The 24,453-nt window shown below is 51.7% G+C and overlaps 1 pseudogene; it reads left to right on the top strand.

Moving 5' to 3' along the window:
- The first annotated feature begins 7,317 nt into the window (after window positions 1–7,317).
- The window catches only part of LOC130157027 (hydrocephalus-inducing protein homolog), a 69,181-nt pseudogene continuing 52,045 nt past the window's right edge, over window positions 7,318–24,453 (top strand).

The raw sequence follows: 24,453 nt of genomic DNA, 5'->3' as shown, positions 1-24,453 counted from the left end.
AGAGGGACAGCCAAGCACAAATAAAAAGGAGAAGAGAGGAAGTGATTTTGTGGACCCAAACCTGAGAAAATGCAGGAAGCTGCAGCACGTCAGGAAGGCCAGGTGCGTACCACGCGCTGCTGCCCATCTTTCCCAGCCCTGAACATGGCCCTAAGTCAGCCCAGCTGGCTGGCAAGGGCCGGCGAGGGCTGGTGCTGAGCAGGGTTTGGGATGAGCCCCACGGCAGCTCCCCGGGGGCTCCCCGTCGAGCCCTGCTGCGCGGCACAGGGGCACTGTCAGCATCCCTGCGCACGCACAGCTCCCTAGGGACATCACCCCTGGGGAGAAGGCACCGGAGCCGGCCTCGAGTGGAGGCCAGCAAGAGCTGTCCCTTCTGGGCCATGAGGAATTCCTCGGAAACAGCGTCCCCCAAAGAGGGGGGAACCAAATCCTGCCTCTTCCTGCCTCTGGGGGCTTATCAGAGCTTTCTGACTCTGTCGTTGCAGGTGCCGACTGATTTTCACCGGCTGAACAGCTGTGACTCCTGGGCCCCTGCAGCTGCTGTTGACAATAAAAGAATCTTTTCCCTCTCCTGACTGTGTCTGCCATAGGGTCTTGTGGAGTGGGGAGCGCTTGTGCTGGGGTGGACCCTCGGGGAGGAGATTGGGATGGTCCCTTGCCCCAGCACCCTTTCCAGCGGGCATCGGGGCTGAGCTGAGGGGCTTTAGGAGGAAAAGCAAAGCACAGAGCCACACAGGAGGGGGGGTTGGAAGGGACCCGTGGAGGTCCTCTGGGCCAAGCCCTCTGCTCCAGCACGCTCACCTCGAGCAGGTTGCTGAGAACTGTGTGCCCTTGGCCTTTGAAGATCCCCAAGGACAGAGACTGCACAACCTCCTTGGGCAACCTCTACCAGCATTTGATTGCCCCGAGGGGGAAAATTTGCCATTTCAGTCTCTCCTTTCACTGTACCACATTCCAGAACAGCCACGACATGACCAGCTCAGGCTTGAAACCAAGTGCTGTGGCCAGCCTTCAGGGCCAGCAGGGACCGGGGGCGAGGGGAAGTGTTTTAGGGACGGACCGTGGGGGCCGGAGGGAGGGATTTGAGGGACGGACGCCGAGGAAGGCCTCATCCCTGCAGCGATGGCTCAGGCCCAGGGCAGGGCTCTTCTCTGGGTGCCACGGGGTCGATTGCAAAGGACCAGGCCGCCCCACGCAGGGAGCAGGTGCGTGCCGGGGTGCCAGGGGCCCTGCCTGGCTGTTCCCAGCCCAGCCCCGGCTGGGGCCAGCCCTGCGCTGCAGCCCTGGGGCCGAGGCGCAAGGAGCCGGGCATTGCTGAGGGTGCTGCACCCTGCCGGGCCCCGCCGCCGGCTGCCGGCTGCCCTGGGCTGCCCCTCGCTCCCCCAGCTCTGCCTGCTGCCAGCGCCGGGGGCACCGCCACGGGGCTTGCCCCCTGCCCACAGCTGCCCTGACCCACAGCTGCAGCTGTACGTGGTGCCCACATCGCACAGCTGGGGCGGGGGTGGCAGGTCTCTCTGGTGGCAGCCTGGGACTGGGGGCAAAGCCAAGCCCATCCCTCGCTTGTGATCTTTGTCCCCAGGGAGAGCCAGTGCAGACGTGTGCTGCGCTGGGGAGTGTCCCGCGGGGAGGTGACGGCCGACTGCAGAGCAGCACTGAGACCCGCGCGACAGCAACGGCAGCCGGTGGCCGCAGAGCAGCCCAGGGGAGCTGGTTCCCTCGACGGGCCCCAAAGCAGCCTTCCTCAGCCCCTGCTTTTGGTGACGTGTGGAGCAGCGCAGGGATGTCTCTCAGGCTTCCAGGCCTGAGGAGGCTTTCCTCCTCAGGGGCACTGTCAGAAATCCTGCTCCCAGGATTAAAGCACCCCTCCCCCCATGGATCCGAGGCTGTGTGTCCAGCCCCCTGGAGCTGGGTACAGGTGCCCTGAGCGGTCTCTCAGGGAGGATGGGGCCCCCTGCCTGGTGGCTCTGACACAGAAATGATGAGCTGAAGCCCTGTGGTGGTGGAGGGCTGGCTCAAAGCCTCCGAGTGCCTCAGCCTCTCTGCCCAGGAGCGTTTATCTCAGGCCCTTTTCCAGGGTGTGAAGACACATGCCGGTGTTGTCCTGGTGCCTCCATCTTGTTCTCACTTGAAGGTTGTGATGCCTGAGGTCAGGGACCACCTGAAGGCCCTGGCGGAGATCTCCAGGGACTTTGTGTTCCATTTTGTGTTGCCTTAGGGCTACAGTGTGCTGGGGTTTGGTGGCAACAAGGTTATGGTATGCCAGAGGTCAAGCGAGTTAGTGTCAAAGTGTGTTACTGTTATGGACAGAATCTGTGTTTGTTGGCCCTGTGTTCCTGGGGTTATGGCATTTTTATCTTATCTTGTGATCTGTGTGGTGGTTTTTTTTGTGGAGAGTGTCTTTTTCAGCTTTTTTTTCCTTTGTACAGTACGGATGGGTGCCTTTGGTTTGTGCACGAAGTTTCTTCTGGTGGTTTTTCTGCTGTGCTGGTGGATGGTGGTGGGCTTTTCTGTCTTGAAACCATCGTTAGTGGTCTAATAGATCTCCTGCAGGTCAGGCAGTGTCACTTCTGGCGTGGTCTGACTCATTTCTGGTGAGCTGGTAGGTAGGTGTGGAGGACTTGTGGTCCCTCCATGGAGAATGACTGCTAGAGGACTAACAGGCAGATCTGTGGAGGGGTGAGAGGACCGCTGGCCCCTAAGTAGTGACTGTCAGAGGACTAAGTGAACTTGAACTAACGTGGGCTTCCAAATTCGTGGTTATCTGTCCTGCCTTGTGGAAGAGCCATGGGAAGTCACCAGCCACACGGAAGGACAAGGGGGTTCCCAGGGGTACGTGGCTTCTTGGGTTTTGCTTTTGAGTAAGAAAGTCTTATCTCTACATCAGTGCAACTGTGGACAGTCAATTTTGCTGACTTTGGAAATTAGGGAGCAGCACTTTTGTGCTGTGCCTCACATGGCTGCCAGGGCAGGGTGAGAAGCAGCAAGAGAATCCCCTTCTCCAGGGGAGCAGTGCTGCACTTGTCAAGGTGAGCCCTGGTTCTGCACGAGTGCAGGTGGTTTTGGTCAATGTTCTCACCACAGAAAGCAGGGAGCAGAACTTTAGTGCTGACTCACATGGCTGCCCGGGCAGGGTGAGAAGCAGCAAGAGAATTCCTTTCTGGCATGTTCTCCAGGGGGGCAGGGCTGCACTTTCCCAAGATGATTTTTATTGGCTCTTAACGACTGCAACTCTGAAGGGTCAATGTTCTCACCACAGAAAGCAGGGAGCAGCACTTTTCTGCTGTGCCTCACATGGCTGCCCGGGCAGGGTGAGAAGCAGCAAGAGAATTCCTGCCTGACACCTTCTCCAGGGGAGCAGCGCTGCACTTTGCTGAGGTGAGCTCTGGTTCTGCATGAGTGCAAAATGCTTGGGTCAAATTTCTTACCACTGAAAGCGGGGAGCAGAACTTTTGTGCTGTGCCTCACATGGCTGCCCGGGCAGGGTGAGAAGCAGCAACAGAATTCCTGCCTGACACCTTCTCCAGGGGAGCAGCGCTGCACTTTGCTGAGGTGAGCTCTGGTTCTGCATGAGTGCAAAATGCTTGGGTCAAATTTCTTACCACTGAAAGCGGGGAGCAGAACTTTTGTGCTGTGCCTCACATGGCTGCCAGGGCAGGGTGAGAAGCAGCAAGAGAATTCCTGCCTGGCATCTTCTCCAGGTAAGCAGCGCTGCGCTTTACGGTGATTTTTTTTTTCTGTGCATGATTGCCACTGAAAAGAGGTCAGTTTTCTCACCACAGAAAGCAGGGAGCAGCTCTTTTGTGCTGTGCCTCACATGGCTGCCAGGGCAGGGCGAGAAGCAGCAAGAGAATTCCTGCCTGGCACCTTCTCCAGGGGAGCTGTGCTGCACTTTCCCAAGATATATTTTTTTCTTTTGGCTCTACAGGAGTGCAAAAACTTTGGTTCCATTTTCTCACCACAGAAAGCAGGGAGCAGAACTTTTGTGCTGTGCCTCGCATGGCTGCCAGGGCAGGGTGAGAACAGCAAGAAAATTTTGTCCTGGTACCTTCTTTATGGGAGGAGTGCTGCACTTTCCCAAGGTGCCTTTTTTGGGCTCTTAACGGTTGCAGCTTTGAAGGGTCAGTTTTGCTCACCACAGGAAGCAGGGAGCAGAACTTTTGTGCTGTGCCTCACATGGCTGCCAGGGCAGGGTGAGAAGCAGCAAAAGAATTCCTTCCCGGCACCTTCTCCAGGGGGGAACAGTGCTGCACTTATGTCAAGGTCAGCTCTGGTTCTGCATGAGTGCAAAATTTTGGGGTCAATTTTATCACCACGCAAAGCAGGGAGCAGCACTTTTCTGCTGTGCCTCACATGGCTGCCAGGGCAGGGTGAGAAGCAGCAAGAGAATTCCTGCCTGGCACCTTCTCCAGGGGGACAGTGCAGCACTTTGCCAAGGTGGCTCTTTGGGGCTCTGCATGATTGCCAATGTAAAGGCGTCCAGTTTCTCACCACAGAGAGAAGGGTGCCGAACTTTTCTGCTGTGCCTGACGTGGCTGCAAGGACATGGTGAGAAGATCCCAGGCAGGAATTCTCTTGCTGTTTCCCACCGTGCCCTGGCAGCCATGAGAGGAACAGCACAAAAGTTCTGCTCCATGCATTCTGTTCTGAGAAATTTGACCTCTCATACTTGGAATCATTCACAGAACAAAAAAATCACCTTGGGAAAGCGCAGCGCTGCTCCCCTGGAGAAGATGCTAGGAAGGAATTGTTTTGCTGTTTCTCACCGTGCCCTGGCAGCCATGTGAGGTACAGCACAAAAGTTCTGCTCCCTGCTTTCTGTGGTGAGAAAACAGACCCCTCACATTTGAAATCATGCAGAGCCAAAAAACCTCACCTTGGCAAAGTGCAGCGCTGCTCCCCTGGAGAAGGTGCCAGGCAGGAATTCTCTTGCTGCTTCTCACCCTGCCCTGGCAGCCATGTGAGGCACAGCACAAAAGCAGAGCAGTACATAGTAGTAGGTACTGGAGTAAAGGGAGCGTGGGGGAGGGGGCTGGAGCTTGGCACCCTGCTCTGGCACATGTGGGTTTCCTGAGACACGTCAGGAATTGTACCCCAGCCCTGGGTATATTTCCTCATTGCTTTTCTGAGGTGATGGTAGCTGTTGTGTCCTGGCGCAGCTGGTTCCCCTGCCCAGGGTTGGGGCGTTCATGCTCTGAACCCACAGTCGAGGTGCCCGAGCCGTCTGTGCCCTGAGCCTGGAGCAGAGGGGCAGTTGCAGTCTGTCCTTAATTTCTGGGGGGGGTGAAGGGCTCTCTGAGGTGGGGAAGATGGAGCTCCCCGTGCAGCAGCCAGGGGTGGTGGCTGGAGGTGGGCTGTGTTGCGGTTGCTGTTTTGTCCTGCCCCCGCAGGAGAATGTGGCTGCTTTCTTAGTTCTGCTGCTTTCCTCCTAATGCAGGAGGCTGGTCCCTGCAGGCTCCAGGGAAGTGGGGCTGTGGAAGTGCCTAACTCTGGGGCTAGAGGGTAGGGGAAGCTGCTGGACTGGTATGGGGGCATGCAGACTGGAAGCCCTCTGGAAATAACTGGTGTGGGCATGATGAGCAGGATTAGTTTCAAGTGAAGTGAAATTACAGTTAGAAAATTGAAACAAATAATCCAGTTACTCTCAAGACCCAGTAATAAAGCACTGATACCCAGGTTAGTGTTGTATCATCCCCATTAGATTTCTCTCTTAACGAATAGTTATTTCTGGCTTTCAATCCGAGCTCCAGCTGCAGCATGCCCTTGTGTCCGTAGGACCGTGCTGTTCTCTCATGTTCCGGGCAAGGACAAAAGGAAACGGCAACCCTGTTGTTCCCTGAAACTATGAAGGGCCTGGTACCGTGAACATGCGCAATGCTGTAGCTGTTTCGGGAGTAATGAGCTGAAAGTATTGCCTCGTTTGCAGGATGTGGGTCAAACTTGAGGGGAAGGGAATGGTGGTCTTTGCATAGAATGGTGTCTAGCTGTGTACAGCAAGTCCACATGAAGAAAAATGATGTGGAACAGGAGGAAGCAGGAGGGGGTAGGATCTGTGATTTTTTACTTATTGTCAGGATGTAAAATAATTTTAGGGTAGAGCTGGGTTTGAGGCCACTGGTCTTTCAAGTCCCAGAAAAAAAAAGAGGTGGGGACATCCATCTGTTCCTTGGTCCAGTTAGCCAGAAAGGGAGGGGAAACGGTTTCTCGTCCAAAGTAGTGCTTAGTAAATGCTGTACATACTCACCTTTGACTTTTGTCGGTGCTTGAGACCCACTTTCTGGGGGTGTTTTCTTTCCCTTTCTTGCACACCCACTTTTTGAGAGACAGATGGGGAGGTTGTCAGCAGGCTGGTGATAGAAGAAGGATGGCCCATGGACCTGTCAAGCCATGCTGCCTGCAGGATAAGGATGCTTGAGAGGAACTGCCATTAGGATAGCCTGAAGTGGCCAAGCTGTCACATCTGTTGTATTTCTATTTGAGCTAATTGCTCATGCGACTTTAATGGTTTCATGCTTTTATTTCTGCTGCTACAGCTTTTCATGCCTGTAGGGAGCCTAGAGTTTGGGTGTTAGTAAGTGAAAAAAATAAGGCCCTCATTCTCCATGGAGAAAGGCTCTTGGGCATGGTAATTTCATGCCTGGAAGGAGTCATATTTGCTGGATAAGTTTTGTAACCTAACCAAATTAGCTTTGAGAAACCATAGTTGTTAATCAGAGTGTTGAACTCTATGGTCCCTTAGTTAAAAACATCACCAACCTCCTTGCACAAAGGATGGGCGTTTGGTTTGCAAAGTAGGAGAGCAGTCTGATTTTGATGCTTGGGGCAGCAGCGATCCCTGGGTTTAAGGTTGTTCATAATAGTCTGAGCACTTAGTAGGGTCAGGCACAAAGTCACATCGGGTCAGCTGTTTTTGCAAAATGAAGCAGTGAAGTGACATTGTTCCCACCAAAAAACTTTTAAAGAGTAATAAAGGACAGTTTGGGTATTAATAGAGATTTGGATAATAATTCCAGCAAATAGTTCCAAAATACATGGAAGAGGGGGAGAAGATGAGAAGTGGCCGCAGTCTTTGATGTGTGTTTGTGGCTTGTGGGACTGCGCCCACAGCAAAAGGCTGTTTTGGAGTGTTTGTTCTGGGCTTTTACTTCTATCAGTCTTAACTCTGCCACTGAAATACGGTCTAGTTATGAAACAGGGTGGGGATGCCGGCTGCTCTCCAGTTATGAAGGAGCCACAGCCCGGAGACACAGCTGTCTCCTTTGGGTCTGCCATGGAAGGGGATGCTGGGTTTTCCAAGTCCCGTTGCTGTTCCTTGCAGGTCAACTGAGGCATGGCCACTGGAAAGCCCCGCTGGTTCACGGGGTCCTCCAGGATGGCTGGTAGATTCCCGAGCCAAGTGGTAGTGCCTCGTAAGCCGAAGCTAGCCAGAGGGACAGAGAAGCCTGCAACTGTAAGTACCTGCTGCGGCCAGGTAGGAGCTGTGTAAGGCTGGAAACTGCCCCCGCGTCCTTCCTCTACCTGCCCCTCCTGTTGTCTGGCAGCACTGTGAAGCTGGACACCACCTCCCCGTCTCTCTGCTGCCATGCTTCTGTCGGAGGTGGTGACCATGGTGCGGTAGGGGATGGACTGTGTGCTGCTTCAGGGGAAGTCCAGAGTTGTGTCTGGATGTGCCACTGGAGCCATTTAAATGAACGTACCGGGCATTGCACCGGAATAGCTGAAGCGTGAGCGTGTGCTTCTCTCCGCCCCCTTTGTGTGGGCAGTAACGTTTTGTCACCTCGGGATGCTTGCCAGCGCTGCGCTGACCATACCTGCCCTCCAGGCAGCTGGGCACGTGGTGGGCTGCTCAAACTCTGCTTGAAGGTTTCGAGAGGTATGGCTGGTCCCAGATGGAACGGGTTCCAAAACAGTTGTTCTGTCCCGTATCCCGTGTGGAGCACAGATCCAGCGCTGCAGACAGCAGCGGAGTCAGGGCAATTCCTCCTCCCCATCCTCAGACAGCCCTTTGCTGACCAGAGCTCACTTGGCTGAAGATGACCTGGTGCTGAAGCTCTGTCGAGGAGATACCTTTGCATACTTCTGTGGAGGGGTCTCGGAGGCCCAAACAGAGAAAACAAGTGCTAATTCAAAAGAGATAACTAAAACTTGGAGCCATTCCTCTCCACCTCAGTCTTGGCACAACACTGCTTTTCTGCTTTCCTGACTCACCCAGCAGTGACATCTCCACATGTGTGGTGGTTGTGAGCGTTGTGCAAGGGTGGAGTTAAGGGATTTCTGGTAACTCCTCCCAACCTTTTTCAAAGGTCACTGGCTCACTCCGGCCAAACTGGAAAGGAAACAAATGCCCGAAGAGCAAAACCCCCAACATGTCACATCAAATCACGAAGGAGAAGCTAACGGGACAAAGCTACTTGTTTGGAGCATGTGTATTGCGCTCTCTATCATTAATTTACTAATGGTAAATATTTCAACAGGTAGTTATGGGACTTCCAGGACTATCCTAGCGGCTATGATCACAAATTATTCATCGGTGGCTCTTGAAGAAGAAAAGCCTTTCTGAATAAAGGCAGTTCTGTAGCTCTTGCTGGTGTTTTGCATTTCAGCTGACTCCCTCTGCCCTCCTGAAGGAGATGTCTCTTACCACCAAGCAGAGGCTGGCCAGCACTCGGGAGATGCGGCGACCCCAGATTATCCAGATTCTAGACATGAGCGAAGCCTCCCATCGTAAGGTAGCCTTTTCTTGCCCTTTTCCTTGCTGTTTGATGTGACGTTTGAAGAGAGCGCGTGCTTGTGACAGGCTTGCCTCCAGCTTATCTAAATGCCTTGGTGACTAAGTCCTGTTGTTGTTTCAGACTGCTGCTGGTGTGGAGTTCCTTCTGCTGGGGGAAAGGTAAAACATTTTTCCCCAGTGAGATGTTGAAGTCCTGACCTGCGCTAAGCCCATATAAACAACCTCTGTTGAAGTTGGTGGCTTTTGCTGGAGATGAGCTACTGCGGCTAAAGCATGATACTGGGGGAAGGCTGGGGCGGGCCACAAGGATGCAAGCTTGCAATTTCCCACCTTCCTGCTGAAATAGCCAGCCCTTGGTTTGGTGTAGTCTCTGTCGAACACTTGGGGTCATAGGATGCCCTCAGTGGTGGCAGCGTTGGCCTTTGAGGGCTGAGGGCCTACGGTAACTACTCAAGGTGTAGCTAAAGCAATTGCATGAATGCTTTGGGTTGGAACAACGAGTGGGACCCGTACAGGGTGTTAGATTTTTCAGGCTGCCAGGTACACAGGGGAATGGCCCTGGGCAGAGGGGAGTGGGTGTGCTTTATCTGGATCAATGTTTATTTACACGTGTGTTTAAAGCTGCTTTTCTTACAGATCTGCTTAGTATAACACACGTTCCAAAGGGGTAGATGACTGAGGTAGGCTGTTGAGTGGAAAACTGCCAGCGAGAGACCTGTAGCAAATTGGTTAAGGATTGCCCTAGACAGCGCGTGAGGTTGGGAACGCCTCGGACGAGCGCACACAGAACTGGCCGTGTGCTGTGGCCGCTGGCTTCAGCACGACCCTGACTCCTGTGGAGAAGCAGGAGACGTGCCTGTGTCTTGTGAGTGTGAAGAGTTCAGCTGGAAGGGGGGAGGCAGAGCAGGGAGGAGTTTTCTCAAAGTAACGCCTCGGCGCTGTAAGCATTTGCTGTTTCTGTATGTTTTCAGACCTGCTGCTGTAGTGGTATTAAAGAAAATGGCAATAATAGAATATAATGAAGCATCCATTTAAAGCTCGTGGGAAAAGGAGATGCCAAGTCCAGCTTTACTCAGATTGCCCAGTGATGCTGGGAAAGTACCTGGAACTTACCACCTCATCTGTCGCTTTCTTAACGGCGGTGTTCCTTTCTGGCCTGTCTTCTCTTCTTCCTGGTTTCTGGGCTGTGTGTCAAAAAAGAGATTTGAGGATGTGTTGGGCTCGGTCTCTGTGTCTCAATGTAAAGATGATCCCCAAATTGTTTCCCATGGGGTCTCCTGTAAATTCTTGGCTTTCCCTTGCTCCACGAGTGCTTACAGCTCTTGCAGTGAGTGCTCTGGAGCTGTGTGACCGTGTTAGCCCAGGGCTCTGCCGGAGGTAAGTGCTGCCTTGCCTGTTGGAGAAGGAGACCTGGAGAAACACCTGCCAAAAGAGCTGCTCGCTTGAGCCTGCTCTAGTGTGGCCCAGAAACTTTTGATCTGCTCAGAACACAGGTGGGTGAGCTTCTGTTCCCCTAGCGTGAGCTGGGCAGGCGTACTCACCAAGGGACTGTCCTTCGCTGGAGGCCAGTGTTGTATTCTCTCACCGATGAGTCTTTCTCCCCGCGGCTGAAACTCTCTGCTCTCTTTTGCATCTCCAGTTCTCGGCAGTTGCCCTGGAACAGAGCTTGTTCCGGCCTTTCCCATCAGAGGTGGTATTTCAGAGCTACGTCCCCGATGAGGTCTATGAAGTGCCACTGATTCTGAGGAACGTGGACAAGGTAAGTGCTGGGATGTGGAAGTTTAACCCTGTGCTGGAACTGGAGAGCAGTGTCATCCGTGCGGTGCACAGCACAGCCAGTCGCCTGCTGCAGCACAGCGCATCCAGAATAAAACGTCTCACCGCCTTTATTTTGCAAGACGGTGGAAATCTTGCCATGCTGAGGTTTCTCCCCCTGGTTTTGGCTGTGTGTTGGTGGTACCTAGCTGAAAGGAGCTTTTCTGGTCAGCACCTTTCCCCGTGGAAGCCCTGCACGGGTGGGAATGTTGGGGGCTGTACAGTTCTTCCCTGCCCTCGTGCTTTCCCTCGAGTGTGCACCGCGTCCTGGTGGCTCCGTGGTTAATCTCAGTTTCCACAGGGCACCTCTGCCTCTGGGTGAGCTGCACAGAGAGCTGAACGGGCTGTCAGAGCTCGGGGTGGGGTCTTCTCCACTTTATGCTGGAGTAAGTTATAATTAGTGGTAACAGCGCTTCAGGAAAGGTGTTTTGAAACAGCAGTGGAAGCAGGCTGATTTAGCAGCAGCAGCGGGAGGCCTTTAGGTGCCCCTTCAGGCTCCTGCTAAGCTTAATTGGGTTCTGCTCAGGTTTTCCTGAGACAACGTGATGCTCTGCTTCCCCTTTGGAGAGCCACGGCCTGTTTGGAGTAAAGTGCCCTCAAAGGTCTCCACCTTTACTTGAAAAAAACGATCATTTTGAGACTTCCCAAGAAAGTTGAGAATGGAAAAGTTGAAAAATGTCAGCAGTTTTGTTCCACTGTCAGGAGGGAAATTGGGACCTTTTGAACTTCAGCTGGGGAAACGTTTGCTGGAATGAGGCATGTGCCAAGGGCAAGCTGGTGGGAAAAGGCAGGAGGGAGGAAAGGAGCTGAGCTCGGTGTTCTCTCCCTGCGCACTTTCATACACGCAGGGGTTTCTCTTGATACATAGCAGTAAGTGCACGGGCAGTAGAGACAGGTCAGAAAGAGGGGTGTAATTAAGGATACTCTTCTGTAATGAAGAGGAAGGGGTATGCGTGAGGGCAGGGTGGGATGGGAAGATGGAAGTGTGCACAAGAGACGGTGAAGTCGCCTCCTTTCCAAATTTCCCTGTTGGGGAGGGCAAACAGGTGGACAACAAAAAAAAGCTGTCGAGGCATATTGCAGGTGGAAGAACAGCAAGTCCAAGTATCTCCTGAGATAACAGGTTGTGACAGGGATATGGGTGAAAATGGAAGACCCTTTGGCAAGGAAGGATGCGGGTGTGCTCCCTCAGTTATTCCGGGAGAGTACTGCACCATTCCTGGTCTGGCATTTAACTTGGGAACATTGATAAGATGCAGCATGTGTGCCTGCACCCGGGGGATGCCACTGGTGTGATCTGCGCTGAATTTTGGGCAGTCTTTGCTGTAGGTATCCTCGTCCCTGATTAAAATGTGCCTCAGTCCTCACTTTCTCTCTTCCTACTCTCTGCTTCATTCCCACTGAGTCTTTGGCTTCACCTGCTCCATTATCCATGCAGCACTTCAAAATGTTTATCTTTGCCAAGTACCAGCCAACAGGCAAACAGTTAATTTGCTCTATTCATGCTTCCTCAAGTGGAAAAGATCATCTGCATTAACATTTCTGCCATTCCCAGTAAATGATAATAAACTTGTACTGTGTAAAGCTGCACCTTGGGATTTACGTGCCCTGTGAAGGGGGAGGCAATGTGTGAACTGTGGTTTTTTTCCCAAAACAATGTCGTTTTGAAGCTAGTTAGAGCTCAACCACTGGAGAGCATGGGTGTAAAAGTAAGATAAGCTCCAGGAAAATCTTTGGTATGTTTTAAATACAGAAAGACAGAGAGGATAATCCTGCGAGGGTGTTATATTCTAAATTGGTTGGCTTTTGGCGATGTCCTGGAGAAAAGCAACGTTGTGCTCCGTCTCAAGTTTTTCGTGCCAGTTTCCCACATTCCTCTGAATCATACTGAGTTACACTGCATGGTAGCCTGAAGTTGTCTGCCCCATAAAAATCCAGCTGACAGCAAAATATATTCCGCATAGAGGCTCTGTAATCATGCAACTACAGAAGTGCTGTACTATATACTTCCTGCTCTTACCTGTGTTGTAAAAATTGCTTTTCTATTTTCAGGCTGTTCCTCAGCACCCTCAGATGTTCTGGGTGGCTTTTGCTGAAGGTCTGAGCCACACGTGCTCCCCTTCTAAGGGACATGGTGACCAAAATGCTTGTCTGCACTGTGAAGTTGGCTCCTGGAACTCGCTGCCCCAGGACATTGCTGGGTTCCAAGGGCGTTTGGAGAGTTCAGGACTGCCTTGGCCACGGGTTACCAGGCTCGGGTGGGTGGCGCAGAGTGAGCCTCCATTTTTTCCAAGCCTCATGTGGGGTTGTTGTTGATCCGTGAAGCTGCCCACCAGTCCAAATCACCTGCTTCAGACTTTGAGATTTGGCGCTCAGGGGTTGCTCTCTATGTGCTAGGAAAATGCCTGTGTGCTGTCTGTGTGCTGGTGGTGCCCCAGAGGGCAGAACCGTGCAGCAGGGTGCCTGCAGGGACTGCTGGGGGTGGGCAGGGGTCCCCAGGGATCTGGCTTGCCCGCGCTGGCAGCTGCCTGGCTACAGTCACAGGCAGCAGGAGCCTCCGGAGAGCAGAGGTTGGCTTTTAATAATGAAACCACCACCAGGCAGTGCCAGTCATGTATCTCGGGGCAGAAAATGCCTTTGAAGCCCCTAGTTGATAGGCACAGCCTGGGGGGTCGCCTGGCTTTCCATCACTTGGCCAGGTTGCTGGCTCTCATCCTCTGCATCAGCCTTTCCTTGTAGCATATTGTGCTTCTCCCTTGCTTCTTTCCAGCTCCCTTTGGATTTTCCCAGCCATCTCTCTGTTTCTGGGGTTGTCTCTTTGTCTTCCTGTGGTTCCTCCTTTTGCTCTTCATTTGCTGCTTTTATTCCCAGTAAGGCCACAGTATCTGTGGTCCCCTCTTGCTGGTCTGCCTACATGACTGTAGCACCGCAGCTTGACTGCCCCGCTCAAACCCAGCACGTTAAAGTGAATTTCTTCCTTCCGCCAGGATTAACACGTACTGTTTGGCGTTCAGATAATACATGCCCCTTCTAGGGGCATGTCTGCCTGGATGTGTACGGGCAGAAGCCAGCAGATTCTCTGGGCTTATTGAATACACGGGTGACTTGATTCAGATATTATACCGCCGTGCTGCTGGTGTCTTCCCTGCTTGGCCCTTCCTTCATCGCCCTGCTGCCTCTGGCCTCGAGCTGTTTTGCCCAGGCAGAAGGGATTAATGTTCACTCTTATGTGTTACGTGCATGTACCTCCAGAGCTAAAAGTGCTTTGTGAAGGTGGTATCACCAGGCCTCTTCTCCTCCTGTTTCCACAAGCTGCAAGATCATACTTTCCTCTCTTTTCTGCAGGTTCCTGGGCTGGTGAAGGTCATCTTGGAGAGCTCACCTTATTTCAAGCTGATCAGCCACCATGCTGTGTGCCGCAAGGTACTGCCTGGCATGCTTGCGACTTTCCGCATCGTTTTCTCCCCTGATGAGAACAAGGTGAGACTGGAGGTCCCGAGAGGTGTGTGCCTTCAGTGGGAGGTGAACCTGCGGGGCTGGGTTCAGAACAGGGCATCTGCTGTGGGTTTTGAGGCACTGTCCTGGTTTCGGTGGCATTGCACTGGATCTGCAGCTGGGGGAAACTTTTCCTGTGGTGAAGATGATGCTGTCATAGGCTGGAGGCTCTTCTATGCTTCAGACTGTGATTATCCTTTGGTGCTGGAACGTTTAATGCCATGTCTGTTGGCTTCAGGGATAAGAGTGCACTGTGTGGTGGGGTGGCCTCTCATGGTGTTGGTTTCTAGTATCTGACTATTGCTGCATAATTACGGGTTTGCTCTGATAATTATAAATACAAAAGCCTGTTTGCATAAATACAAACCTGTTGTTTGGAGGACCCAAAGCTGAGCCTGATCAGAGTGAGGACCACCACCTTTGAAAACTGGAGTTGCTTCTTGAATGCATGGCGTGTTGGCCGCAGTAGTGAGACGGCGGAACGTTCTGTCTGAAGCCGGCACTTTTCTTGCACACCGGTCATAGCCCATGCCGTGCTGCGAGGTTTGCTCTAGGCTGTGGTCAGGCAGCCTGCAGCTGGTCACATCCTGGCTGGCAGCACCATGCGATGCCACCGCAGCAGGGACTGACGAGCTGTGCGTTCCCTCCCTGTGCTTTCCTGGGCGTTTTCAGGGGAAGGCGCACGTGGGACAGTAGGGAAATGGCAGGGAGGGGTGCTGGTAAGGTGTTTAGCCATCGCACCTCTCTACTCGATGTTAGGGGCTTAATTATGATGGAAAACGCTAGGGGAATGGCTAGATCCAGAGAGCTTTCCCCTTTCCCGTCTGGCAACCAGTTCCCTGCCTCACCCTGGGCTGGAGCGAAGGTGATGCTTTTTCATACCCTCTGTGTTCCAGCCTTGCCGCTGTGCTGCCCCTGAGGATACTTGCCCACCTGTGCTCCAGCTGTGATTCTAGGGGAGAAGATGCGCTGTGCTCGTGGCAGGGAGGCAGCCTGGCCCAGACACGCTGAGCTCCAGATGTCTTTAACCAGCAGGAGGCTGGTGTGCTGCAGAGGACTGAGGCATCTGGAGCGCACACAGGAGTGAAGGGGCAGGTAGCATCTGCAGGCAGAGTGTTAGCCTGGAGCCTTTGGGCAGTCACGCTGGTGTGGCTGTGCCTGCGTGCATGGGGCTGTGGTTGCTGTGTCAGCTGGCACCTATTCCCTGCCCCGTGTGCCATGCTTTTGCTCGGAGGTTGGAACATCGGTGCTGTGGCCCTGGCAAGTCTGGCACTGTGCCGTGATGTGAAGGGGCGGCGGTGTTACCTGGAGGCTTGTTAACGCAAAAGGGTTTAGTACCTGGCATGGAAGGGAGGAAGCCCTGCAGGGGAACACAGACAGACAGGCTGACTCTTTACACCAGCACTCTGCTGCCTCTTGGCACAGTTCTTTGCGTGACTTTGTGGGTGATGCAAGGTGAGGGGGTCGCTCTGAGCCAGCTGGTGTTTCTGTGCCAGGCCAGAGGTGCAGGCTCTCTTTGGGCACAGCTGTTCTCTCATCTTCTGTTTGCTGCTTAGATGTAGTTGAACACCCTGTCCTATCCTCAAACAGCATGGCTGTAGCAAACTAGAGAGGAAATGCCCTGTGGTGCCTGGCTCCCCATGCTTGTGAAATGATCTGTTGCTTTGCGGAGGGACTGAGAAATTGTTTTACGTCATTCGTATGGAAGGTTAAAATGATGTTGGCTTAGGGCAGTTCTCCATACTGCCCAAGTGACATAAGAGCTTAATCTCACCGAGGTAGGCTTTGCAGGGGACACTGCTTCCTTTAAAATGTGATTGACTAGTATTCATGAGCATTCATTTTTGGGATGGAAGTAAATCGGTTCCCATGAAGGGCAAAGAGCTGCTCTTCAACTACAGAGAAGCAGCAGAGCAACACATGAACATCACCCCAAATAGAAGTAGGGTGAGGTAACTCCCAGGAACACTCATGTCCAGTACTTTGTCCCTTGTCTTGCCCTTGAACTGGTGAGTGTGTGGCATTAGGGAGCTGTGCCAGCGAGGTCCTCTGCACAGCTTGAGCGACACCCTGGCGGTTTCTGCCGACCTGGGTTTTGTGCTCCTTGCAGGGCATTGGGAGAGGGATGTGGGCTGCTTGGTGAGGAGCACATGGGGACTCTACAGCAGAACCAGAATGTTGTATAAATCGAACTTTTTGTCTCGTACTTGATGGAGTGTGAGTCAGGAAAGTGCCGGAGTGCTGTCGCTCAGCTAGAAATGCATCAGTAGCATGGTCAGGATGTGCAGAGCACCTTGAAAAGCCCTTAGCCAAGAGGCAGGCTTTGGGAGATGGTTCTGTAAAGCCACCTGTGCTGGGCTTGCAGTTGCTTGCCTGCAGAGTATCTGTGTGTTAGTTGTGGAAGGCTCAGGAGTGCTGCCTTTGAATAACTCCTACATCTCTGATACTGCATGATCCACAGGGACTGTGGGTAACCCAGTGAAGTGGGGTCTGGGTCTTCCTGATGAGGAGCCGGTTTGTGTCATTCTCTTGCTTTGAATCTGTTCTTCCCTGGAGTAAGTCTGACTTCAGTGAAGTCACTCCTGATTGAAAGGAGTAAAATTGTGCCTCAGCCCTAAGTAATAGGGCCATGTGAGTTGTTAGTGGCTGAAATGCCACGTAGCCCTTTCTTGGAAAATGAGCAGTTTCCTACTGTCTCGCAGTCATTTGGGAATGTGCCACGTGGTCAGACTGTCAGAAAAGGAATAGCTGACGCGCCTCTTGGTTTATTGGCACTCGTGTTATAAATGAACTGCTAATTTTTCTGCTGGGCAACATTTCCAGTTTGTTACTCTTGCTGCTTCTGATTTGCACGTTTCTGTTTTATGGCTCCATTGTACAGCGTGGGTGTTCTCGTGCCAGCCCCTGTTCCCGTGTGTTCTTGCGTTATGGTCTGACGGCCTCTGCTGAACTGGAAACCATTGTGGCACTGACCGGCAGATAAACAACAGACAGAAATACTTCCATTTGTGCGTCCTTCAGGCTTATTAGTAGTTTATTGTAAAGGAAGAAGGAAGCAAGAAGCACATAAAACCATAGCAGAGCTTATTCTGTGTTGTCCTCTTGCTCTTTTCACTGTAGCAGTGCACTGTTTTCAGGCAGTGCAAGTTCAGTCTGTGAGGTTTGTGAAATTCATTGCTGATGCTCAGTGGAGACTGAATTAATGCACATTGATTACTCTGAAATATGACAGGACGGTGAGTTATTGCATGACTGAAATGAAGTCCTTTAAAATTCAGCCCAGCCCTGCTAGATGTTTTGTTGTGCACAGAAGCTATTCCAAGAATACTTTTAAGATGACTCTTGTGAGGAGGAAAGGGGCAGAAGACCAAGGCAAATGGCGCGGCGCCACAGGAACCTGAAGCCAAGTGACTCATTTCAAAGACTCCTGCGAACCGGCGGCTGAGGGGGGCAGGCGCAGGGGCACCCCCTCTGCTGCGAACGGATCTTCATCCTCTGGTCTCTCCTCTGTTGTCACGGCCCTTATTTTCCAGCCTTTTTTTATATCAGGGTTTCAGCAGGAGCTTTCCCTGCTTGGCTTGCTGTGTTACCTCATGCTACAAGGATCTTTTCTGTGCAAGTTGGCTGCTGCAAGGAATTCAGTGAAGCATTTGGGATAGGTTATGCAGGGAAACTGACATCTGAGTTTGGGGTTCTGGGCAGTTAGGCTTGATATTGCTGCGACAGTAATTACTGTTAGCCTGAGTTTACAAAGAGCCTGAAACAACACCCAAGACGAGCAGCTGCTTCAGTCTCAGTGGGTGCCAGTTCAGACGCCAGTGGTGATACCTGGAAGGCCAGAGCTTGTAATTTACTGCTTGTCACAGGGGAGCACGAGAAGGGGAGCCATCGTACAACTGTCTGTATCTTCCGTGAAACTGAGAGGGGAGTTGTATGCAGGATGAAGTCGTGTTTTCATGAAAACCTATAGCCTGAAGCTGTGTCTAAACACAGCAAACTTTAAAGCATAGATGGGATGCAACCCCTCTGTCATCCAGGCACGTTTATTTAGAAACCTGGTCTTAAACAGTCTGCTAAGGGTTTGCAGTTGCGAAGCAGAACAACATTTTGAACGGGTCTCAACTGTGCCCCTAGGCTGCAAGCAAGTGCGTAGCAGGGTTAGTGCCCTGGTAACACGAGGCAGTGCTGCAGTAGAGACTTTGCAACCTGTTGCCCCCAAGGGAGGGCAATTCAGCTTTCAAAAGCTTAAGGGACCATGGGTTCACAGTGGCACAAACAGCCAGCTTCTGCCTAGCACCCCTCTTGCCTTGGGTTTCCCCCTGTTTGGGCTGGCGCTGCATTCAGCCTGGTGCAGGGTCCCACGTTGGTGGGGTGGTAGAGCGTGGCTGAAGGGTCAGCCCGCTCTGAAGTGCTGAGTCAAGCCTTGCACGGGATGCCATGTCCCACGGTGTCCCTGGAGAGGGGGCTTGGAGCATAATGTGCATCTGCATGAATGGCGAGAGGCATCTTTCTCTCTCAGGGTCGTGGTTGTCTCTGTGAAACCAAATCCTTGTTGCTTTAGCCTTGCCCTCAGGTCCCTGGAGAAATCCCTTGTGCATTGCTGTGCAGGTGGTCCCAGCGCCCCTCACCAGCAACGGAGCTGGGAAGGCTGCCTGTGCTTGCTTTTGGGGGGGATTTATTTCTTGGGCTCTTAATTGCATTGCTGTTGATCCATTTGCTCCTTAGCAATGACAACACCTTGACAATTACTTCCTTTTACTTGCTCCAAGTAGCTCCAGTTGTTGAAGTTCCTTTTTTCTTTATCCTCCTGCTGATCTGAACTTGCATCCTCCTCTGCCTACCTGGCACCTGGAAGAGGGAGCTAAGTAAATATGGCATGCCAAGACTTAATAAGGCAGGTAGCTTTCAATTGGCTTTGCAATGCCTTTGTTACAGTAGTGTGGCCAAAAGAACAACAACAACAAAAGCAAATAACATTCTTCATTTGCTAATGAGTTTCTGAGGATCGAAACAGTGCAGGACGTGAAGTAGCCAGATAATAGGTGCTTTAAATTCATATGGGCTGCCCATAGCTTTTATTTTAGAGGGCTTAGGCTGCAAGATTGAGTACAAAATTGCTAACTCAGAACGACTTGCTGAAGATGAAACGCTTTCCTGAAATGCGGTATTAAATCATGCAGGTTGCTTGCTGCAGTTCCCTTCCTAGTATTTTACCTTCCAAATAGGAAAAGCAAAAGCCCTTCTGCAGTTTCTAGGGTGAATATTTGAGATGTCTAGAAAAGGAGATTATTCTTTTTGTCTTGGATGGGGCAGCATCTGTACTGACAAGCTTAAACCCCAGCTGAGCAGGTGGTAGGCGAGGTGCTGGGTGGTGGGTGAGGCGCTGGCTGTCAGCGCTTGCGTTAGAGCAATAGGTACGTGTCTGTGCCTGGGCTGGCTGCCTTAGTGCCCTTCCAGGAGGGGATGGGGACAGGAGCAGGAAATCCCAGCTGTGGGGGAGTCTGGATCGGTTCTGCTGAAGGGAGTTTGCTGCTGTATGCAATTCCTAAATCATTAAAATCCTAAAGCGCTTGCTGCTTCAACAGTGATAAAAATATCAAATTAATTAAAAGCACTGAGGAAAAAATCAGGGCAGCCAGTGAGTGACGAGAAGCAGAGTTTTTATCAGCTCATCCATAAGAGCGCTGCTGGGGGTAATGGCTCCTGGCCCTATGGCAGCAGATTTACCACTGATTTCAGTGGGGGCAAGGTGATAGTTCCAGCGCAGCGATGCCACGCCATACATCTGGAGACTGCTCTGCTCATCTCTACAGTAACATGATTTTGGTAATTTGATTTGCCTTCCTGCTGCTAAACGCCAGACAGCCGGGGCGCGGGGGGGATTGCCTGGCTCTGTTCTGCAGAAGGCAGTGGCTGGGACTGCACAGCCGGCTTTGCTCTGGTGGGGTGTCTGAGTGTCCCCCGTGTGCAGCTCCCGATGCTGCCTGCCTGGGGTGGGTGTGCTAACCAGGCACGCCGTCACTTACTCCTCTAGAACAGACCTTACAGAGGGGTGTGATTACGGCATCAGCCAGAGCTGTCTCCTGTGCCCCCTGAGGCTGGGTGAGATGTAAAGGGAAACGGAGTTCAGACACAGGAAGAACTAACACCCTTTAATTCTAGCGCAGAGGTGGCATAGGCTGCTGAGGGCAGGGGTGGAACTGTTAGCACTTCTAGGTACTTGTGAAACCTCTCGCAAAAACAGTTTGGGTCTGGAGCTGAGCCAGCTCTGGTGTGGGGAGATGGATCAGGTGGCTTTTGAAGGGTGCGTGTCCCCAGCCTTGGCCCTATAACGCTGTGAGAAGGGGCAGGAAATACAGCCGTACCCTGCACTGCCCTGACGCTGCCGCAATTACCGTGTCCAGCTTGTGAAGTATTTCACCGAAGACTGACCATTGACTATGCATGTGGTGAAGTCCTTTTGAAAGTGTACCTGAGCATCCCCTGCCAAGCTTCAACGAGGTCGCCGCGTTGCTGGCACTGGAGTTAGTGCTGTGGCACAGCTGGGTTCTCAGTGGTGCTTCCAATAGTCTGCAGTGGCGATCGAAGCAGGTTGCGTTAGTGCTGTGATCCCTTGCATGAAGAGACTGTTCTGGTGTCTCAGAATCAAAGCATCAGATAATTGTGGTGCTGCCAGCTTGCTGCAAAAGCAGGTGAATCAATGGGGTTGTTTCTCCTTTGCAAGTTAACGACCCTGTGCAAGTCATGCTACTGGAATGAAAGCTCATGAAGGTAAAAAGTACTGTTGCGTTACTGAATGATACTGCTACAGCCATAGAAAACAGCAGTTTTCCTTCTGCCGTGGGGAAAGTACTAAAAGCATTGTGCCGAGATTGTTTCTTTCCCCGCAGGATTATTTCCACGAGCTCATCTGCATCACAGAAAGGGGAGAAGTTTGCTGTGCCTCTCCGAGCTATAGGTGCCCGAGCTATCCTGGACTTCCCCGACCAGGTGAACTTCTCAGCCTGTCCAGTCAAGTACAGCACCCAGAAAACACTGCTGGTTCGCAACATCGGTAACGGGGCGGCCCGCTACTGCATCAGCCCTCAGAGGTAGGGAGCTCATCTCTTTTTGTGCAAAACACTGTTGTGTGATAATGCAGTTGGTAAACAGCGACAAAAAGGAGCCAGAGCGTGTGAGCTGCTGTACTGCTGCCGTGGCTGGAAATGGGCAGGGCACGTGGGGTTTGCTGTTGATTATAGTGTTTGAAGCATGGCGCAGCCTCTGCTAAAACTCTGCAAGCTGCAGAGTGGAGTTTTATAGTGCAACGGTGTCTTCAGTGCACAGTCGTGCAAGACTGATTCTGTTAGATTGAACGAGCAAATGTAGGAAGGCAGCTGGACTGCCCTCGGGCTGTGTAAGATCCTGCGTGGCAGACGACAGCTCTAGGAGCTCAGTTCCTGAGGACCAAAGGCAGTGTTAAGAAATGGGCAAGCTCTGAGCTGGTGGAAGAGACATTTAAGAATTTATCATCAGCTTTACCAGCAGTTTGTCTATAGTAGCAAGTGCAATCAGAGATGATAGATCAAAGCAACTGGTATTGAGACCCTGACAAAAACCCTGTGGGGTCCAGAACCTGGTTTTCCAGTAGGTTTGATCTGGTCCCTGGGATCCACTATTCTTCATTAGAATGAGCTCTTAAGTGGAGATGAGCTGGCAGCGGCTTCAAACCTGCACTTTAGCCCCAAAGCAGAATGCCGATGGGCGCACAGGCAAAAGGTGCAGCAAATGCCTGGTGCGTGGGTTGGGAGCCTTTTCTAGAGCTTTGTCTCTCTCAGATCTCCTGGAAAGTGCTCTAGCATGCTGTGGTAGCTACCAGCAACCCCCTTGATCTTCAGTACCTTCTGAAATGGTTGTGTGGCCCTATTGGCCAAATATACCCATTCCCTGGGAGGCCACAAGCACGTGGCATTTCGGCAGTCTCCTGGTCAAGCGCCTGATGTGTGCTGTGTCGTGGACAGCCTGTACTGTTCCTCTTGGTCTGAGAAGACAGTCACTGGTTTTCCAGTTTGCTGAACTGGAGAGGGTAATGCGTTTTGGAAACTGCACCTGCAAGGAAACCACTTCAGCTGGCTGGTAGTTAGCTCCGTGTTGCTTGGTCCCAGAGGTTTTGGTGTAGGAGCTGAGGTCCAGAATGCAGCAAAGACGTGCCATCTGCCTTAGTGCACCTGAGTTGCTTCGGTTTCTTCCCCAGGAAAACAGGGGTCAAGAGAAGGCTCTTTGCTCTTTCTCCTGGGAAATGCGAAGGTCCAAGAGGCTTCTACCAAAGCCTGGCAAGGCTGTTGAAGCAGGCTTCCAGGATGCTGTTCAAGCAGGCTGCTTCTTTTCACTGTGGAAATACATAGGCAGGAACTTGTAAATCCCTGTACAGCTTCCCTCTGGGATTTCCAGATCTACTTGTCACCACCAAAACAAGTACCCAGTCGTGTGTAGCATCTCTTGGCAATGTCCTTGCCAACTGTTCTGTCGCGTGATACGGCGTACGTTGAATCCTGCTTGATATGGATTTTATGCTGAACTTCACCAATTGAATGTTTCAGTCCTGACTTGCAACAAAGGGATGGGAAGCGTTACGAAAGCTTTATTTCAAACTACACAAGAAAGTACAATTCTGAATAACTGGATTGCGTGTGCGCAGAGATCAAAAGCTGGTAAGATTTCCCATGTCAGCCAAAGGCATCAGTCATCTCTTCCATTTCGTTATGAACTTTTGAAAGCCAGTCTGAAATTTCAAACTGATGATCTTTGAATATAAGCAGCGTTTTATTCTAATTAGGTCGCCCCCACTTTCATTCAGATTTCTTTTTTAAATACTCTGAGGTTCCTGTCTTTCTGCTCTTTTATTTTTTTTTGCTTTAAGTGTTCAGCGAAATGTCATAATGAATTCCTCATTGGGAACTTTCTTAAAGGTTGAGTTCCTCTAATGCCTGTCTGTCTACCATCTGCCTATATATATGCACAGATGTATAAGAAATAATATGAGAAATTTGGGGAACACGTGAAATGGAATTGGGCTGCTGGAGAAGATAAAATCCTAGAATAACTTTGGAAGAGACCTCTGGAGATCATGTGAGCAAACACAGTGCTCAAAGCAAGACCAGTGTCAAAGTTTGATCAGGTGTGCACTCAACACGAAAAGTAAGACCAAGTGATACCAGCCTTCGTCTTTCCTTCTCAAGGCTGTGCAAAGCCATTTATCCCAGCATCTCCCTGTATGTGCTGTGCTCCAGCCCCTAAGCTCCTCTTCTGTAGAAAGGCTTTCGTGCCCACCAGCCTGCACTGCCAGGGATTCTTCCATCCCAAATACAGGTTTTTGCATTTTCCATCCCTCGGCTGCATGCGGTTCTGCTGTGTCCCCTGAATAGCAGCCCAGCCCTCCAGTATCTCGACTGTACTCCCCCAAGCTTGTATCCTCCACTCAAAATCCGAGTGCTCCCCACTCTTGACCAGGTCACCACGTCCCCTTGCAGCCTGGGAGCAGAACAACCACGTTCTCCCTGCGCGATGAGGCCATGGTGTGCCAGGAGTGGTTTCTCCAGCCAGTGCTGGGGACTGCGCTGGGTGACAGTGGGTTCCCTGCTGCTTGTGCTGTGAGAAGTTGCTCAGGTGCCTGCCCCGAGGTCCCAGGTGAGCTCAGTGGCTCCAGCAGCCCCAGCAGAAAAGAACTGGCCTCCCAGCTGGCATGACAAGTTGGCTGGAGAGTCTCACCAATACACTGCTCCACAGGCGAGTAGGTCATTAGCTGTTAATTGTCTTTGAACAACTCTACTTACAGAGGCTTTCGCGGGAGAGACCGTTTTCCTCCTCATGTCAGGGGATTAATTTCCCTGCGTTAGAGGCTGTGACCAAGGCTGCATCATTATTAACGACAGGGGAAGTTTTTAGTTTAATGTCATTGCATTCTTTTGAATGACTCCCGTAATGATTGTTCAGCATCACAAACACTTAAACCTGTGCTTTGGACATTAATGCGTGATGTTTCCTGTCCTGGAGAGCTTAATGTGTAGATACGAGACGCAGTATTTAAGAGTTATGGCATAGGTGGTAGGAGTGCCAGCCTTACAGACTTACATTCAGGACTGTTTTAGTCTCTTCCTATTTAGTGGAGAACTGAAGCAGCTTTAGTGTGTGCTTAACTTTTGCTGAGTACGGATGTAGTGTTGTGTTAAAGCCAACATCAATATCACATAATAGTTTTGTGTGCCGCTATGTGTAAGCATGCGTGCACGTGAGAGGGGGAGGAGGCTTAGTGGAGTAGAAGGGAATGAGAGATCAAAGTTTGCGGACCATCAGCTGGCCTCTGTGTCCTTCATTCTCTCTCTGCACAACTGAGACTTCTTAGTTGCTGCAACTTCTGTCTTCTGGCCTGGGCGAAT

This window comes from Falco biarmicus, chromosome 11 (genome assembly GCF_023638135.1).
Source record: "Falco biarmicus isolate bFalBia1 chromosome 11, bFalBia1.pri, whole genome shotgun sequence".
Classification (NCBI taxonomy): Eukaryota; Metazoa; Chordata; class Aves; order Falconiformes; family Falconidae; genus Falco; species Falco biarmicus.
Note: the sequence above shows the minus strand (reverse complement) of the source record. Positions and strands in the feature narration are given on the sequence as shown.